Source organism: Vicugna pacos, chromosome 9 (genome assembly GCF_048564905.1).
Source record: "Vicugna pacos chromosome 9, VicPac4, whole genome shotgun sequence".
Taxonomy (NCBI): domain Eukaryota; kingdom Metazoa; phylum Chordata; class Mammalia; order Artiodactyla; family Camelidae; genus Vicugna; species Vicugna pacos.
In genome coordinates this window covers 38,363,245-38,382,069 of record NC_132995.1, presented here as the reverse complement: position 1 = coordinate 38,382,069, position 18,825 = coordinate 38,363,245, and the positions used below count along the sequence as shown (strand labels likewise).

The 18,825-nt window shown below is 36.7% G+C and overlaps 1 long non-coding RNA gene across 1 annotated transcript in view; it reads right to left on the bottom strand.

Annotated features, from left to right (window-relative positions):
- LOC140698146 (uncharacterized) overlaps nt 1-18,825 on the bottom strand; it is a 338,999-nt gene that overhangs the window by 260,769 nt on the left and 59,405 nt on the right. The window contains exon 3 of the long non-coding RNA XR_012075679.1: nt 8,656-8,740. This is a non-coding gene — a long non-coding RNA (uncharacterized lncRNA). The remainder of the gene's footprint in view (nt 1-8,655; nt 8,741-18,825) is intronic.

Below are 18,825 nucleotides of genomic sequence, written 5' to 3'. Positions count from 1 at the left end.
TAAGTGCTTACGCAAAGCCTGCACGTGTCAAGGGCACGGCAGGTACTAGGAAGTGGTAATAATCAGAATTCCTATCTGCTGCATCAGTGTTTTCCCAACTCACAGCTGTCTTCTGTGGTCATGTCTTTGATCTCCCTCCACACCCTCAGCCACCTAACATTCTGGCAGAATCTTTGTTTCCCTCATGGGTTTTTTTGGGGTTTTTTTGGCCTGTATTTCTGAGCCTGACATTTTACTCATTTCTGTGTTTGCTCATTCATTTATTCATTAATTAACTCACTCATTTTACCATCACAAGTTTAATAGGGTTTTACTCTGCTCAGCATACTGGTGGTTTGGGAAAACCACAAAAGAAATTGTTGTCTTCTTAAAACCTACAGTAGTCACACGGTCGCACTGTATGGGTTAGGATAGTGAGCTTTGGGGACATTCTGAGAACACTTGTGAAAGGCACCTATGGCGGTCTTGGTAGCCATAGGATGCTTCCTGGAGGAAATGACTGAAAGGGAGTCCTGAAGATGAACAAGAGTTGGACAAACAGAGTGTGTGTGTGGAGGGGTTATGGTGGTGAAAATATTATTGCAAGATGGAACAGCACGTACAGAGACATTGTATTAGTTAGGGGTGTGGGGTCTGACAAGTCTGAACTATGCAGGGCAGGCTAAGCAAACTGGAAGTTCAGGTCAGAGTTAATTTTGCAGTCTTGAATCCAAATTCCGCAGGGTAGCCGGCTGGAAGCCCAGGCAGAGTTTCTAACATTACAGTCTTGAGAAGAATTCCTTTATGATTGGACAACCTCTGTCTTTACTCTTCAGGCCTTCATCCGATTGGAAAACCCACAGGAGGGAGGGTAATCTGCTTTACATAAGGTCAACTGACTGTAAATATTAATGCATCTAAAAAAATATCTTCACCACAACATCTCAATGTTTGACGAAACATCTGGTTGCCGTACTCCAGCCAAGTGTTCACGTAAAATTAACTAACGCAGACATCAAGAGAGTGTCACAGTCCGAGGTCTTGAAAGAGGTCCAGGGCCACTGTAGAGGAAAGGGCCAGGCCAGCTACACCCACAGAGACTCCGAGCGCAGAGACAGCCAGTGCTGAGACAGCTAGGGCTTCACCCTCAATCTTAGCTGTCTCGGCTTTAATACTCACCCTACACAAGGGAACGCAGCTGAACAGTTCAGAGTGTATGGCAATGGTCCTCTGGCTCCATTGTATTCCTTTCATCAGCCCTTCTTCTCCCCACATTTTCTCCCTTAAAGGACATCATCCGACTTGCTCTCACCTACAGTGACATCGCACTTAAATGCAGCTAGACTTCAGTAGTACTAAAATAAGCAAACTAAGTATTTTTACATGTCTGTATTTCCCAAGATGTACGATTACCTTTGACTCTGAAATCACAGTGGGGAGGTAAAACTATTTTCCCCCCTGGCCTCTGCTCCACTTAACTGGGTTAGTTGCCAGACGGTGTTGATCTTTCTGCTGCTCCATTACCAAGTTTCTAACTGATATTAGCTCTCTGGAGCCAGTGTGATTCTGACCACCTGATGCCTTCTCTGTGCATTATTTAAGGTTGGCTGCTTCACTGGCTGTCTCACATTCAACTGCTACATGATCATGCCAGAGGATATGACAGAGAATCTAGAGTTTTCTATGAAGGCCAAGTTCCAACATCTCGATAAATTGTAAAATTACTCTTTCATCCTCATATGTTTTTGCCACTTTTTTTTCCTTCTCAGTTCCTTTTGATGTGACAACTTGTATAAATCAATAATCTGTGGATATGGGATTCTAGCTCATTTGAGAAAAAATGTTTCAGGAGCACTCCCATCAAGCCGGATTGCAGGAGATCTGTCTGCTTCAGTGCTGTCCATAGGACTTCCTGTTGTGAGTGAGGGGTTCTGTGTCTCTGTGGTACAAGTCTGCATGGCGCAGTATGGTAGCCACTGGCCACTTGTAGCTAGTGAGTGCTTGGAATACGGCTACGAAGACTGAGAAAATAATTTTTAATTTTATTTAATCTTAATTTAAATTTAAAAGTGCCACACATTGCTAGTGGCTCCTGTATTTGACTGAAGTCTTAGATCCTGCACAGGGCTTTGGTATCAGAGTATCTCATTTTATCAGTGCTCCCCTTTATGAGAAGAGTCTGAAGGCTCAGGGGACACTCCTTCCTTGGCTTCCTGAAGCCCATCCTCTTCCCCTTCTAGACCACCCTCCCAGAACCCCATGCCCAGATGGGGCCACGTACTTCTGGGACCTATATTGGTTATTTCCTCAAGCCTGCCCCCTGGGGGGAAATTCTTGCATTATGAGTTGGGGGGTGTGTGTGGCTACAACTTCTGAGTGTGCTTTTGGTCACATATAGATGCGTAGGAGACCAGGAGAGAGGTCGAGTAGTGCCTGAGATAGAAGGAGAAGGGGGTGAGCCAAGGATCTGCTCTCTCTGTGACACTAATGAGAATTTAAAATCTGAACCTGGATTTTCTGCATCAGGTTCCTAAAAGGGATGCAGAAGTTAGCCCTGAATGGTCAGATGTGTCCTGGCTTAGACGGGGTCCACGGAGAAGAAACCCAACAGGAATTGGGGAGAGAATATTGTCAGGTGGCCAGTAGCTAACCTTGGACAGAGTTACATGAGTCTCCCTTTCCCCTCCAAAGGAAAAAGAGGAAAACTGGAACTTTGTCCTATGAATGTTCTAACTGATTGGAAGAGAATATTGAGAGAGCAAAAAGCAAGTCAGCAAGTATTTGTCCTATTTTTGTTATGATTGTACATTTGTCAAGTTTCAATATTTTATTAAATGGTTGCTAGCTAGATTTGTTAAATATTTAAGTATTTAGATTTAGATCTTAAATATTTAAAAAACAAGGTACGTGGGCCTCCATGTGTACTCTTGCTTCAGGTCCCACAAAATTTACGGCTGAGCCTGGTGCCTAGACTGGAACCTCCCCATCACAGTACTCATTAGGCTGTCTCATTATTAAGCTATGGCTTTTTTAAAAAAATGCTCTCTTACTAGATTGTGAAATAATCTATTCTCCCATGACTGTCATTAATTGGCAAATAGTAAATCCTTAATAGATGAGAGTTGAAGGAAAGAATAAATAAAATGTCATATAAAAAGGACTCATTCCTTCCTCAGCATCAGCAGATATGAAGTGCCCCAGTTCTAGGATGATTATATCACCAAATATAATATATTTTTAATCATAAAACCTAGATAGTCTCACACTGACATTCTCACATCCTCCTCTATCAGCCTAATTAGTAAATGGAAGCACATCTTTCCACATTCTCTGAAAAATACCTTTACATGAAAGAAAGAAAAAGGAAGGGAAGAAAGACAGGGAGGATGCCAATTGCTAGAAGCACATATTCTCCAAGAATCCATCTATCTCTTTTCCGTGATACAACTTTTAAGATCAGACTGTGCTTTGACACTTTTGGAATAGACATTTTCCCTAATTGGATGAGAGAGTCCGTCAGTTGGAGGAAGTATATCGCTACCTATTTGGTGAAGTCTGTTCTGTCTTACAAAGTTGTTGGGTTGGTCGTGATCTAGAAGACGAGTACATTCAAATAAACACGTGCTATTAAAAACCCAGTAACTGGAACAACATTTGTTTCATCTGACACTACTGGTTTCTCGATCACACACTCTGCAGGTCAGTGCTGCCTATTAACTGAACCTAGAGGGTGACTGAGGGATGGGTTAGAAGGGCAAATAAAACACTGTTGGGCTAAATATGAAATATAGTATCAATTGATTCAGTATTCTATACACAACTCTAATATAATGGATGAAAAATAAATTGGCTCTATCTCTTTCAGTGCATAAAATTAGTCTTTTAAAATATTTTGAAGCTTAGTCAAGAAAAAAAAAGGCATTTGTCATTTTTAATTCCCATTCTCTTTTAAGAAAGGCAGATCTTGGAAGCTAAAGATTCCTTGCTTTGCTGATCACAAACTCATTATCTTCTGGGTAATGGTTTATGCCATACTTGAAATCTTTTAAAATTGTGGGTGGAAGCAGGCAAGTTTGGCTATAGAAATGAGGACAGAGTTAACTCTGTTCTGCATGTGAGAGGAATGGGAGCTGGTGGGGAATTTCCCAATGAGGGGGCAGAAGCAAGGAAGGCTAAATCCTAGAAGACAATATGTTGGGGGGCATAGTGGCTTAGAAGAAGTGGCATACAGAGAAGACAGATGTGGCTAAAGGTTTTCTTTTTAAGGGAAATGCTATACACTGGGGAATATGAACTTCATCTTCTTTTTGTAGTCCTATTTTGTAATGATGCCTTCTTCCTTAATATTCTTGGGCAAATGACATCTGGGGAAAGGTGGCTGAAGAAGAAGGTGAATGAATTACAAACATACTGAAAGAGGTAAAGTCCTATAAATAGAAACATAAGTATTTATGTGCTCATGTATCTGTATGTTTTCCAACCCAGCAGTAAAATTATTAACCTGTCAGGGCACTTACTTGTCTTGGTTTGGCTCTAGGTGAGCCTAAGACTGAGTTTGATGGAAGAATATATTTAACAGTAAGCATTTCTTGAACATCAACCGTATGTTAGACTGAGTTACACAATACGTTTCCCGTCTCTCCTCTCCTATAGTTCTAGTCTTTTGTTCATTCAAGTGTTTGTAGAGAGCCCTTCTAGAAGTGTCTCCTTCCAGAGGCACACATATACCACCTACAGAGTAGGAATTAGGGCTCTCTATCATGTCAGTGATGAATAACATTGTTACAAGGAGGGAAGTAAGTTTTGGATTTGACACCATCATATTTCAGTAAAAATAAACATAAATGAAATGCATATATTTCTCAGTTTCAGAAATATATGTATATAATTCTGAATTCTCAGTTTCTATACATCCTATAGAAAGGTACTAAGTTTACATTATCTTAGAAAAGAATGGAATAAGTAATGGCTCCCTAATTTATTCAATACTGGAATTTCAGTTATCATTCCATATTTCAACAGCCTCTTATCAAACAACATTTATGGGTTCTTGCTGCTTATTAGTCACCTTCCCTCTGACATCTCAAACTCAGCGTGTCTAAAATGGTCTAAAAAGTTACACACATTTCTTCAAAAATAGCATTTGCTTTGATTTCTGAGATCTTCTCTATAGACTGAAGACTCGTCCATAAGACCCTGAAATTCTCTACAAATCTACACCTTCTCTTTCTCTCCAACTCTGTCACCAGATTTTTCTGATTGCTTCTTCCAAAGACAATCATTTATCTAATTTCTTATTGCTAGCTCAGAGCCTGAGCAGGTAATAACTGAACTATTCGAAGGGCATCTTTATTTTTGGCACCTTTACTCTCTGTCCGTATTACCGTGTTAGATATAGATTCCAGAATAGTCCTAAAATACTGCTCTGATTCCACCACTCTCAAGCCACCAAAAACATACTTGTTCTCCCTCTCGCCCCAACCATAATCCCCCAAAATGTATTTCTCCTTGTATCCTATCACGTTTTCACCGGAAACTTGTCCTCCACTTAAACTGCTTTTCCACCACAGCCTGTCTTTCTGCTCCCCTACGTTGACTGATTGGATTTCTTCCACCTGAAATACTCTTTCTTACTATTCTTGCTTCTTAAGATTGTACTCGGTTTTAAAACTCAGAACATGTGCTTTCAGCATGTTCATACTTCACTTGTTTTTATTCATTCATTTAATGTTTTTCAAATACTAAATGAGTATCTGCTTTGTTTCAGTATATATTAACTAGTCGTCTCTGGTGTTGTTGATAAGAGAAACTCAACCTAACTCCTTTATGAGAGGTATTTAGTTAGACCACGTGGTTGGGATGCAGTGAGGAAAAGCAGTAAATTACTTTACATACGCTGACACTTTTGGCTTGTTCAACACCATGGTACACTCAGGTTTTCAAGAAAAAAAAAAACCCTGCAGAATATTTGTAAAATAAATAATTTAAAGGTTTTTCTGTAAATGTCCTTAAATGTCCCAGAGAGCCTAAAGGCAAGATCACAGTTTAATTTCAGGAAAACCTGGATCCTTGGATAGAAACATCATCAGGTCAGGTTTCTACTCATCACTATTTTACTGTTTTACACACACATCCTCTTCGAGATCTTCCACCCACCTACTGAAGCCTTTATTTCCCCTTTACTCAATCCACATGTTAGGACACAGCAAACAAAGTTCCCAAGATGACAGCTCCCCAGTGGTATGGCCACACTGAGTTGGTATTTTCATCCATTCCAAGTACCCAGGAAGGTATCTGATTAGTTCAACTTGGATTATTTGCTGACCTTTGAACTAGGGCTTGGGGCCACAAGGTACCAGTATGGTAGGGAAAGTGGATGCTTCTAGAAAATGAGAGATGTGGGCACATAATATCACAGGTGTCCACTCCAGAGGGTTATAAAGATAAGGAAGACCAAATCCTGATTCTAGGAGGTCAGGGTGGGTTGGACAGACGAGATGATTCTTTCTGGACACATTTAAAGCCACTTTCAGATTCAATAAGATATTTTATCTAATCTCAACTTTTCATGAATTTTTCATTAATTTGTGGTTTTACATTTTAAATATTAATCCCAATTTTATCATTTTGGGGTAATTACATTTAATGCAAATTTCCTAACAGCTATACTAGTGGGGAAAAGAAAGATCAGATTAGTCTTTAACATATTTTTCAGGTAATTGAATTGCATTGGCATGCTTTCACTCCTTCCATCCAAATTGACTTCCCTTTGTGACTTCTGAAGCATTCTCCGTTTAGTGGGATTGCTCCAATTAAATTTTCCAAAGCCCTGTGAATGTCACCGTTCAGGTATAGGAAAAGATATGGAACAGATATGAAATTTTACTGGGGAAACAAATCCAGCAGTGCTTTCTCACAGTACCCATTTCCGTTTTTCTGTTACACCTGGGCTATTTTATTTATCTGGCAGAGTCTTTTGCTGCCAAAAATATATTTAGCACATTTACTCCTCTAATTACCGTAGCACAGAGAATCTCCTCAGAAAAACCTGGAGAGGGGTTCCCACACAAAGAGCCAAAATCAAGACAGGAGTGAGCTTATTACCCAGAAATTCGTGGAGAAGAAATGTGTAAGCTGGGGGTAGGCAGACGCCTGAGAAAGTTCTGAGGCAGTGATGGTGTGAATGTTGGGTATGCCAGTGTCAAAAGATCAGAGAATGTAGGGAAAAGCATAATCATAACAACTGGGTGATGTTTTTAGACCCATTTTAACATTTTCTGTTTCAGAGAAAGAAGAGGTACGAATGGAAAGCATAATTATTATCATATTTATCAAGTTCTTCCCATATTTCCCTTTCTAACTCTTTAAACAATTTATTGACACACTTTCATTAAAACAATTTACCATTGGTCTATTAGAGACAAGTTCACTTGGGAGTGACTCAACTTCATGTAGGATCCTTCATTGTATTACCTTATCCCTTGGTCTTACTGATCACCATTTCCAGACAACATTATGGATGGTTATCTCTCACAATTAATTCCAAGTTTCTTAATCTCTTACTATGTTGAGAGAATATATGAACATTATTTTTATAGAAAAAAGAATGCAAACATTTAAATACTATAAATAGCATGCTATATTTAACAACATCAAAAAAGTTCAGATTCTTGAAAAGTTAAAACAATTTAAATGTGAAGTTTATATGTGGTTATAATTCTTCAGGAGAAAGAATCATATAAACATTTTTTTAGATGCAACATCAAGTAAATAAGAGTTTGCTAAAAAAACATACTATGTTGATCCCTAACTTTTGTTGTTGTTACTGACCACCAATGGATTAATTCATAAATTTCCCATGACTTCTGTCTTCAGTATCATATTTAAATCTCCTTTAGTTCAGTGTTTGTAACTTATTCTGATTCACCTTTGGTTATTTCATACACTCATGTGCATGCCGATACACTTTTTGTGACAACTGCATTTTTGTTTCTTATATCTTCTAAAACTCTTACATTGATAGTACCACTTTAAGAAACACAGAAGAACACAGGGTTTTGTTTGTCTTTCATTTGTAACTAAATCTTTGATTTTATTCTTTTCTTTGGTTGAATTATATACCATTTAAAATTAAAGAATTGCTCTCTAAGATCAGCTGGAGGTTTTTACAGCAACAGGAGTGTAAGATCTTCACGCTACACAGGTTTCTCAAACCAGCTTCTCTTAGCTTTAAAGTCTGTGACCTATTCTGAGAGCTCTGACTATTTCAAAATTCTCCCATCACATGCCTGACATGTGACTGGAACCGATCTTTTCCCACAATGATTGTTGCTTCAATCTTGCATCATGATATAATCTGGTGAAATCATTTTAAGGGACAATTAAAAAATTAAGTTCAAATTAAAATGTATCCTCATGGGGCACCACTACACAAATGCCTCATCTTGCTTCAGTCATGCAGATGATTACATAATGAGACATCTGTATACAACACTAAGCTTGTTTGTGGGCTGTTGGCTTCAACTGCTCATGCCTCAGTGTTGATTTTTGACATCTATGGGAAGTTTTTCTCATTTCAAAGGTGTTAAACAGAAAAAAAAAGTATCAGAATAAAAAAAATCAGCAAATGTAGATTTTCAAAGCAGAAAGTAAACCATTAAAACCATATAGACTCACCGTCTAATTTCTTAGATGAACTGAGGTCCAGGTGTATCCAAAGAGGTTATTAGATACCAAATATGACACAGCAATGTAGGAGAACCTACAACAGAAATAGCTTATTTTACTTCTCAGTTGGGTCTTCTTTCTACCACAACTATCTGCTGTGCAAGTATAAATGAATGTGCCAATTGAAGAAATGAAAGAAAAAACAATCCAGAGGCAAATACACCAGGGATTCGTCCTCACTGGGTCTGTCTATTTATTTGGGGTGGGAGGGCATTGATCTCAGAGGTAAAATAATGAGAGCTGAAATGAAATGCTAGACAGTCTACCAGGGGGAAAATGTTACATTTTGTCAGCTCAGCAATTCTAGGAAAAGAAGAAACTGGGATTTTTCTGAGATTAATCAGGTTCCAAAAGTTTAAGAGGATGATGGATTATATTCCATAAACCACTAGTTAATCTAGGCAATAAATGTTTTAGTGATAATCAAATTTCATCTAACATATATTCAATTGGCAAACTTTAAACAATTAATATCTACTTGGTGAAGATGCTGTATTAAAGTCAAATTACCTTATTGGCAAGCAGTTTGACTTACAAAATCAAAAATACCTTGACCCAGTGAATTAAATTCTGGGAAAGAATACTAAAAATAACTGCAAAAGAAGTAATACAATACACACATTAAAATTTACTTTTCATAAAATTTACATTTCATAATTATAATCATGAAACATAGAAATGGCTAAAATGCCTAAGAGCAGAGGACTCCTTAAATAAATTACTGTTTGTCTTCAAAAGAGAAAATAATGTAGCCATTCACTATGGTAACTGTGAAGGCAGGAAAACCAAGAACAATTCTTTTTGTATAATGGTAAGCCCAAAAGTCAGAATGCAAAATCATCATGATGTTAAACATGTTTTTATGTTGAGAAACATTAGAAGAAATGCTTATAAATGCAAATGCTGACTTTAAGATCTGGGGATTACAAGTATCTTTTCTCTCTCTCTTACTGTCTTCTTCAAATTTCTAACAATGCCAATAAATGCAATGCAAATCCTCCGACTTATTCCCATTTCAGTAGTTTAGCCCACTCTCGAAAACCTCCACTGGTATTCTGGGAAATATCCAGAGTGCCATAAAGTCCTCTGCAAAGCAGAGGCATTGTCTTCTTCTTTTCTAGATGACCTTGGCTGCCTATCAGAAGAATCAGAGTCATCCTTGACATTGCTGCTGCTGTCTGTACCCTTCCAAGAGAGCACTGCCTCTCCCAGGAACTAAATCCTTGTTGGCTACAAAGCTGCAAGACTCTTAGGTAGTAAACTAGGTCCTCCCTCTCCTGAAGTATGAAGATCCTCTGGTTTCTGTGCAAACATTGAAAGACCTTTAGGAAACAGCCAGGAGTATTGTCTCTTCCGGAGTTCTGCATTCTTCCCCCAGGTCCACATAACGCCCTTCTTGACAGTCTCCTCCCACTATGCACTCTTTCATCCTCCACGACAAATGCACAAGGGACAGGAACCAGCACTTTTTTATTCACTGATTATCTCTAGAGTGTATGGCAGAATCAGGAATTCAATAGATGCTCAACAAATTTTGGTTGAATGAATGAATGAATGAATGAAAGAAAGCCCGAATGCATACAGACTAGCTACCAGCTCACCAGGATGTCAGTCACAATCAGAGTTAATGAATGAGTTAAGATTTGACTAGATCAAGGTGTGCATTTCAGCCTTGTATGGATGGCCATCACCATTCAAAGTACAATTGGCTTATTTTTAATCACATAGGTAACTCAGTCCACAAAGCTCTGAAACATCCCCAGCTCCCTTTCTCCTCCTTCATGTTCTTAAGAGGCTTGTGGTTCACTGATCTGTTGTTAAAGAGTCTTGTACTCTGTTCTCCTACCACAGGGAAACTCTCTTGGGTCTTCATCTTGCATAGCTCTCCCTATCACATCTGCACTTGGTCGCATGCTGTTTAGTCTTCTTGTAGAAGACCCTCATTTAGCACCTAAAACACAGCAGAGACTCAATAAAAATTATTAATAAGTCAACTACATCTCTGCTGTTTGGGGAAGTGGAAAAATAATTCCATGACCCTTTTCTTACATTTAGGACACTCTCCTGAACATCAGGCTTCCATTTCTCCTTATACAAAAACATTTCAACTTCTCAGTTCACGGGAAACATTTAAAACTGTGCTCTCCAGTAATCGTCCCCTCATCTTTAGAAAGATATAAACACTTAGAAAAAATGAATTAAAAAAAGTCTTATGTAGAACACAACCTGTTTTATCTTATAATTATTGTTCATATAATTATAGTTCTTCTTTACATTTCCACATTTTCTTTTACATTAAAAACGTCCTTTCAAATATACAATTACTTTTGCTCTTTCTTTTTTTATTCATTTATTTAGACAACAAATAATTATTGAACACAATAAATGCCAGGCATTTTATTAGTGACAGGGGATTCAAAATGCACCAAATAAATGTGTCCCTAAAGACAGGGGCAAGATCAGTGGCCAGGAGTAAACATGTATGGTGATGTAAATAAATATCATCATGGTCGCATGAGTGCTATAGAAGGAAAGTTCAGGGTGCAATGAAATTCTAAGGAAGGGCTTGTACATTCATACTCCCTCAGCTGAAACTTAAAGGACGATTAGGAGTAATCTAGATGAAGAGTATGATTTAAGTCCCCTCTGCAGAATAATGAAACATGAAAGCCCCAGAAGTATAAATAACTTTGTCCAGTTGAAGAAACAAAGGGAAGGGCAACACAGGTGGCATCTTAAGTATGGGAGAGTAGAGTAACTACAAGAGACACTGGTATGAAAAGCAGGTTCCAGATTATTCAGAGCCATATAACCCAGATGAATGATTTTAAACTTTATTCTCAAAGCAATGAGATGACATCAAAGACTTTTAAGCCAGAAGATGACATCATCAGGTTTGCACTTTTTAAATGGTCTGTCTGGCCACTGTATCAATTAAAGAGAGGTGTCAAGAGCTGTTAGAAAGCCACTGTAGGGCCTGCCCCAGTAGATAATTGTCACATGAGGATGGAGAGGAAGAAAAAAATTGATATTCATTTTGGATGCAGAACCTACAACAATGGCGATTTCTGACACTAGCAAACTAAGAATTATTAATCTCATCTCAAAGAAAAGAAAATTTGTCCACAGAAAAATATGCTCTAAGGGTTCATAAATCTGAGTTTCCACCATTTGGCAGTCATTTTAGTTAAAATTAAATTTATATTTTGAAAACCCTTTAAGAGAGATAGCTGATTCAGCAGTAGTCTTCATTTAATAATTATAGTTCTCCCAAGCACACATGGGGCATTTCCCTCCTAATGCTACATTTGCTACATTTGGTTCTGTACTTTGCTTTGGCCAAGGAAATAGAAGCATAAAAGCCACCTGCCACTTCTGGGTTGAAGCTTTACAAGCAAGCATATTATGTAGCTTGTTCTATTTCCCTGTAATAAATCTAGGTGGAGGCTGTTCCACCAACCTGACTTTCAGAATGAAGACAACATGGAACAGATTCTCAGCCAACCTGTGATGGGCATGTAGCAGGAACAAATGATTACCATTTGTTATTCTAAGCCTTGAGGATTTTAGAATTGTTTGTTATTGTAGTAAAACCAATCCAATTCTTACTATTTAAATATATATCATCATTCTCATCTCATGTTTTAGACATTGAGGGTTCCGAGGAGGTTCAATCACAGAGAGGGAAGTAAAACCCAAGTCTCTCTGACACCAGATACAATGCTTTCCCTACCATCATTATAAGAGCCTTCTGAAAATACTGCAGATATAAGAACCAGAAATGAACACAATGAATACATAAGACCTAGACGTCAATGCAAAAAAAAATTTTTTTTTAATGTGAGCTGAAGGAAGAGATATTTCAATGCTTTGAGAAGCTACTGCATGGATTGTGTGTAACTGAGATGGGAGAAAGAAATTGAAAGTACTTAATAGGAATAAGGGATTATATCTGTGTTACAACTCGCTACATTGAAAACTTACTAAAGTTTGGGATGTATTTTAACATTGGAGTTAATAAAAGGGTGTCAGAATGTAAGCATATAAAGTTTGAGATAGACACGATCAGATGAAAATTTTTTTTTTTTATTTTGGATGTTTTTGTTTTTTGTTTGTTTTGCTTTTTTTTTTCGGGGTCAAGAGATTTAGTTAGGTGTACATAATAATGTATTCTGGGAATAATAGCCATTGGAATTGTAAAAATTACTCTAAGACTTGTCAAAACAATTCCATCATTTCAGAAAGGAATCCTACAACATATGTCAGTGTCATCTGTGTGGCAGTAAAGCATCCAGTTTCAGTGCAAGTGGGTTTAGATGGCTTCTGCCACCCTCCTTAGCTCTCCTTGCCTTAGGATGGTTGTTAGAAAAGATCAACATATGGCAAATTTGGCAGTAAAACATCATTAGTGAAAAACACCCACAACTGCAGAAAGTTGAAAGAATTCTGAAAATTACAAAGAAACTTGAGGGCTGTGATGGTATATGTGGTTTGGAAATGCTGCTATTTTTTTCTATGCCTATGGGGATATTATTTGGCTCCCTCATCTGCATTCATTCTTCTGTTGGTGTAACTATAACCCCCTACGGGGATTGGTTCAGGGTGAATCTATGACATACAACCATCAAATCAGGTTTACTGGCACTCCCAGAAAAGAGTCTTTCTTCACCAGATTTCCAGTTTCTAGAACATAAGATTGGACCTTCTCTAGCCATCTTTTCACAATGAAAAGAGAATATAGCCAACTTGAAAAACAGTAACTGGAGACAAAAAGAAACTGGATTTGATGACGCTATAAGAAGCCCTGCACAGGGTCACCTCCTCAACCTGGGTTCATCTGCTCTGTGAGCCAATAAAAAATTCTTTTTTCTTAAGCTTATCTGGGTGACTTTGTTGTTATTGCAATTGAAGCAGTAGTATTTTTTTTTTTGGTCACTAGTGACTAAACTTAACTTAACTGATAAAGTACTCTCAAAGTTGACTATCTCTAAGAAGATATTGTATCCAAATATTCAAAATCTAAACTATCAATGAAAATATATTTAATCACTTATTCTATAAACATTTTTAGAATCTCTTCTTGCTTAAGGGAATGTAGTTGGTGACAGTGTACACAGACCTAGCCCTGAAAAAGGAAAATAAATACATAACTGTATTTTGAGGCAGTGAGGGCAGATGTAGTGGATTCCCTGAAAGCAAAGAGGTGCGACAATTCAGCAATCCTGCTAAAAGCTCATATAGGTACACATTACAAAAAAGAGATAGGGAAAAAAGGAATAAACCTAGGAAATACAATTTTATTTCAATAAATATTTCCAAAATTCATTAGGTTTTTAATCAACTATTGATTGATTTTGCTTGATAAATAAAACATATCTTAAAAGTAATTAAACACATACAAACACATTTGTTCTCACCAAAAATGTTACTATGGAAGTGGTATTACATAATTATCTGTATAAATATATTTATCATATTATATTAATATTTTATTGAGACAACAACTTTTATCTTGTTAATTAAGTAATATCTTTACCTGATTGCATTCTGGATTGTTTCATACTGTATTTTATATTGTAGTGTGTAAATATATACATATATTCTTCATAAATAAATAGATATACATGTATTTGTGTTAGCATTTTTAAAGTCTTGCTCTTCAGTGTGTGATTAAAAGTAAAAGATTAGAACCACTGTGTTAGATTATAAGCTGCATGAAGGCAAAAATCCTTAATGTCTTATTCATTGTTTCATCTCAAGAATTTAGTAGCAATTCTGGTACATTCTAAATGCCTATAAATAGTTAATAAGCAATGAATAAATGGAAGAAATCATTATTTTTCGGCAACATTATTTTCTAGTGTTACCTACAAATATTACCTAGAAATACCATTATAGAAAATCATTATTTATCTGGTTAATATTTTGATACTTAGTATCTGTGTTATATTTTTGTTTGTTTGCATGCCATGCAGACTCTTATCTTCCGTTACTTTTGAAGCACTAAAAAGTTGTTTGAGGAATGAATAAATGAACAAGTAAAGTATGGGCACTAGTATACTTATGCTCACGTTTTCTGTACAACAGACAAAACATCACTTTATAATATACACCTTTGTTGCCTACCACAAATGCCAGAGATGTGATTTCTCTGTTGTATTTTTGCCATGCAGAGTTGTCAGATTTTCTGATTATTTTTGTATCAGGTAACAGGAATGTATGGATTTGGAAAGCTTAGCAGTTTGAAGAAACCTCATTACCAGAATTTGTTAAAGGGCAGAAGAAAATTTTAATCTAGTAAAAAAAAAATCATTTATGATGTATACGTAACTGCAGTGCTCCAGAATTTCAATCACAGACCGGTGGGAATAGAAGTAAAAAATGCTTCTGGAATCCAGGGGACAAAGAACAAGGCTGAGTGAGGTATTGGGTCCATTTGGTAATGGAGAACATTTGACTAAGATGTATGGCACGCTTTTTTATTTATTTGCAGTGGCTCAGAGGTAAATGCACAAATTCAATGCTAGTTTTTAATGCGAAGCATTAAATTAAAAGCTTCCCTGGGGGACTTTAAATGGATGTCTAAGAGAATAGTAACTCTTAGATCTTTTATGATGATTTTTCTTCTTTTTAAATTGTTTTAGATGGGATGGAATTTTTGCACGGTATTTTAAAAATTTTCACACAGCTCAGACAGATATTTTGTAATGTGGGTTGCACTGATACACTTAAAACAAAGTCATGAGATTCTTTCTATGAGGAGTTAACAATATAAATCATTTTAAAATAACTGATCTTCTACTTAGGATTATTTTTATGTTGTGCATAACAAGGAATAAGTTCTTCAATACAGTGGAGGGATTTTATATGTGGAATCTGTATGTTGCTGGGGGTGAGGAATGTTTATTTTCTCTCCTGTAGTGTAAAAGACAGACCTTCCCTAAACACTCCTATCCCTTTGCTCTGTTATTCCTCCTTAAGAGACAAGGAATCATCCTGTTGGTACATGTAGTACTGGTTTACCTTTCTCTGTTGTGGAGATAATCAATCCCAAATCATCAAATCAGGGAATTTGGTTTACAGTGATGCTCTTCTCATGAAAACTGGGAGACAGAGATCCTGGGCTTTCTGTTATATATTCCAAACACTGCAAAAGCCTAGATTTATGTGAGTCTGTGCATGTGTGGTGTGAGGTGGGGTGTCCAGGTGGTGATAAAAGTAGAAAAAATATTAAAATGCCCAAAGCTGAATTTATAATTTATGTCTTCCAATCCAGCATTTACTGGATTATAAAGCTAACATGTAAGCTTTATATGTATTTCTTGCCCATCTTAGTGGTTGCTGTTGTCTAACTAGGTATTGTCTAATATCTTAGCTGTTGTCTAATTAAAGTGGGAGAAAAAGGGTATCATTTATTGATTACATAAAACATCATTTGGCTTTCTTAACGTTAGCCCACATAATTTCTGTTCTGAAACTAAACCAAAATATTTGCAACTTGTTTGTACATTCCAATCTTTCATGATCTTGTTCCTGTGCATAAATTGAAACCCCATTCTCCTTTCTGTGGACTGAAAAATGTTTATCTTTCAGAAATGTGTGCATATATGTTCTAGAACAGTCCAGATCTGGTGGCCCAGTTTTTCTTGAAATGTCATGCAAACTTGTACCCAAATTTCTGTAAGACAAGGTTCTATGAAGTACTTTCTACAGGTCAAATCTGGCCCACCACATGTTTTGTCAATAAAGTATGACTGGAACATAGCCACAGTCTTCATTTACATATTATCTATGGCTGCTTTTATGGTATGATGGCAGAGTTGAGTAGCTATAATAGAGACATATCACCCACAAAATACTTACTGTCTAGCCCTTTAAAGAAAGTGCTTATCAATCTCTACTTAAGGCAACAATTAGTTGAAATCAAATAACAAGTTTTCCTTTGATATGGAGACAATGTTCTCTAGTTTACCACAAGCCCTATCAGTACTTACCATGTTGTACCCTGAGTATGTCATTCATTTATATTCTCAGCCTTGTTCCTATGGGCGTTTGAGTATATGGGATTCTTCTTAAAGATTTATTTGATGCTCAAAATCTGGGATTGGTATAGTTCTAGAATATTTGTTCAGTTCCTTTTTAATCATTTATATTTTTTCTGCAAATATTTCCTATCTTTTCAATCATTATAGACATATTTTCCTTTACTTTCTTGAACCTAGTTATAATAATTCCTATAAAGTCCTTATCTGCTAACTCTAACATCCAGATCATCTCAGGTCCAGTCTCCACTGATTCTTTTCTCTTGAAAGGTGGTTTTATTTTTCTTTCTCTTTATGTGTTGTGTAACTTGGGATTGCATCCCAAACATTGTGAATGATACTTTGTAGAAGCCTTTGAAGAATATTGTTTTATATTTTCAGTAGGTAATTAATTTCAATTAACTCAAACTGACAAACTTATTTTTCCTGCAGGAGAGGGATAGTTAAAATTTTAGTTCAGTTCTTTTAACTATACCTTAGGAGTCATCTAGACATTTACCTTCAGTTTTTCTATTCAACTTTTGCTCACCCAGCAAGTTGCAGACTAAGGTATGCTATCAGTATTAAAAGTCACAAAAATTAAAAACGAATTAAGTGGTATTCTCTTTTTTGAAATATCAACTGTCCTTCAATATCTGCCTGCTTCTGTTTGTGCTCTAGTGCCTTCAATGAATTGGCATTATTTATTTTGTCCAGAGTTTACTTTCATTTGAAGGAAGGCTGGTTTGCCTGGAGCCATTTGGATATTACCAGTAGTAGAACCACTGAAGAACAGTTCTTTGTTGTTTCATTTCATTCTGTTTTGTTTTCTCTTTGGGAGGCCCTGTATTAGAATCTTTTACAAACATCAGCATCTACAAACATCATCATCCTTAATCCTCACAATCACCAGTTCAGCTTCACTGTACTCATTTTATAGATTAAGAAACTGAAGATCAGAGAGAAAAAGACACCAGCCAAAGTTTCATAGAACATAAGATATGCAGAAACAGAATTCAAATCCAGATCTGACTGACAGTTGTCCTGTAATAATGGGGGCTCCACTGCATAGCCAATCAGTCTATGGATTAAGCTTCTGGCATTTCAAGGTTAAGCTAAGCTCCATATATAAGGTGCTCTGCTCTGATGTTAGGGTGAATTATTGAGAAACAACAATAACAAAAAAGAAAACAAAGGTGAATGCAAACTCCCTGATTTAATCTTGTACTTTAATGGTGTATGTACTTTGTTATATGTTTTCCCCTTAATCATCAGGCAATCTTTCCTTGATAAGGGTGGTATAAAAGATTCGTATTTCCACCAAACTGCTTTCCCACTGTTTATCCAAATCTAATTGCTAAGGGTATGATATGCTTATGTTTATTCTTATGCATAAAATGCTGAACCTTCTAAAATATGCTGAGAATAAAGTAACCATTGGGATGTGGTCATTAATTTTCATTTTCCATTAGCAGTGAGTTTAGATGTACTAGCTCCCTTCACACGAGAAGAACAGATTTTCCTCAGCATTTAATCTGTGTCATGGTGACTTCTATACTTATTTGCCTACCATACTTCCCTGACTTTCTTCCCTGTCAGACAGATTCACTGTACTATCCACAGGGACAGAAATATGACCCCAAGTGGGCCAATTATGTACTCTCAGAAACTTGGAACTGGAATAAAGAGGCACAGGGATTGAAAATGCAGTTGGAGCTTAGCAACTGGAGAAGTAACCGTAGAACCTGGAGATTCTCAGTGAAGTCCTGGTAACTTTTCCTTGTAAAAGTTGCTTTTATAGCTACACTTTTTATTTTTTAAGTAACTTCAGCTTCTTTATATTAAATTTATCTGTATTCCCACAAGATGTTCCTTTTTGGTTTGTTTGATACAAATAACCAAAAAACATATGTAATGACTTACTGACATTAATGGTCATGTACACATACACATGTTCACAGAAGGAGGCCGTTGTGAATTATTTAGATACAAAATAATGGTAAACTGAAAGCATTTTTTACATCATCTCAATTGCCTCAGTTTCTCCAGTTTATATTCTGAAGATGAAAAGATTAGAACAAATAAAGGTATTACGAGT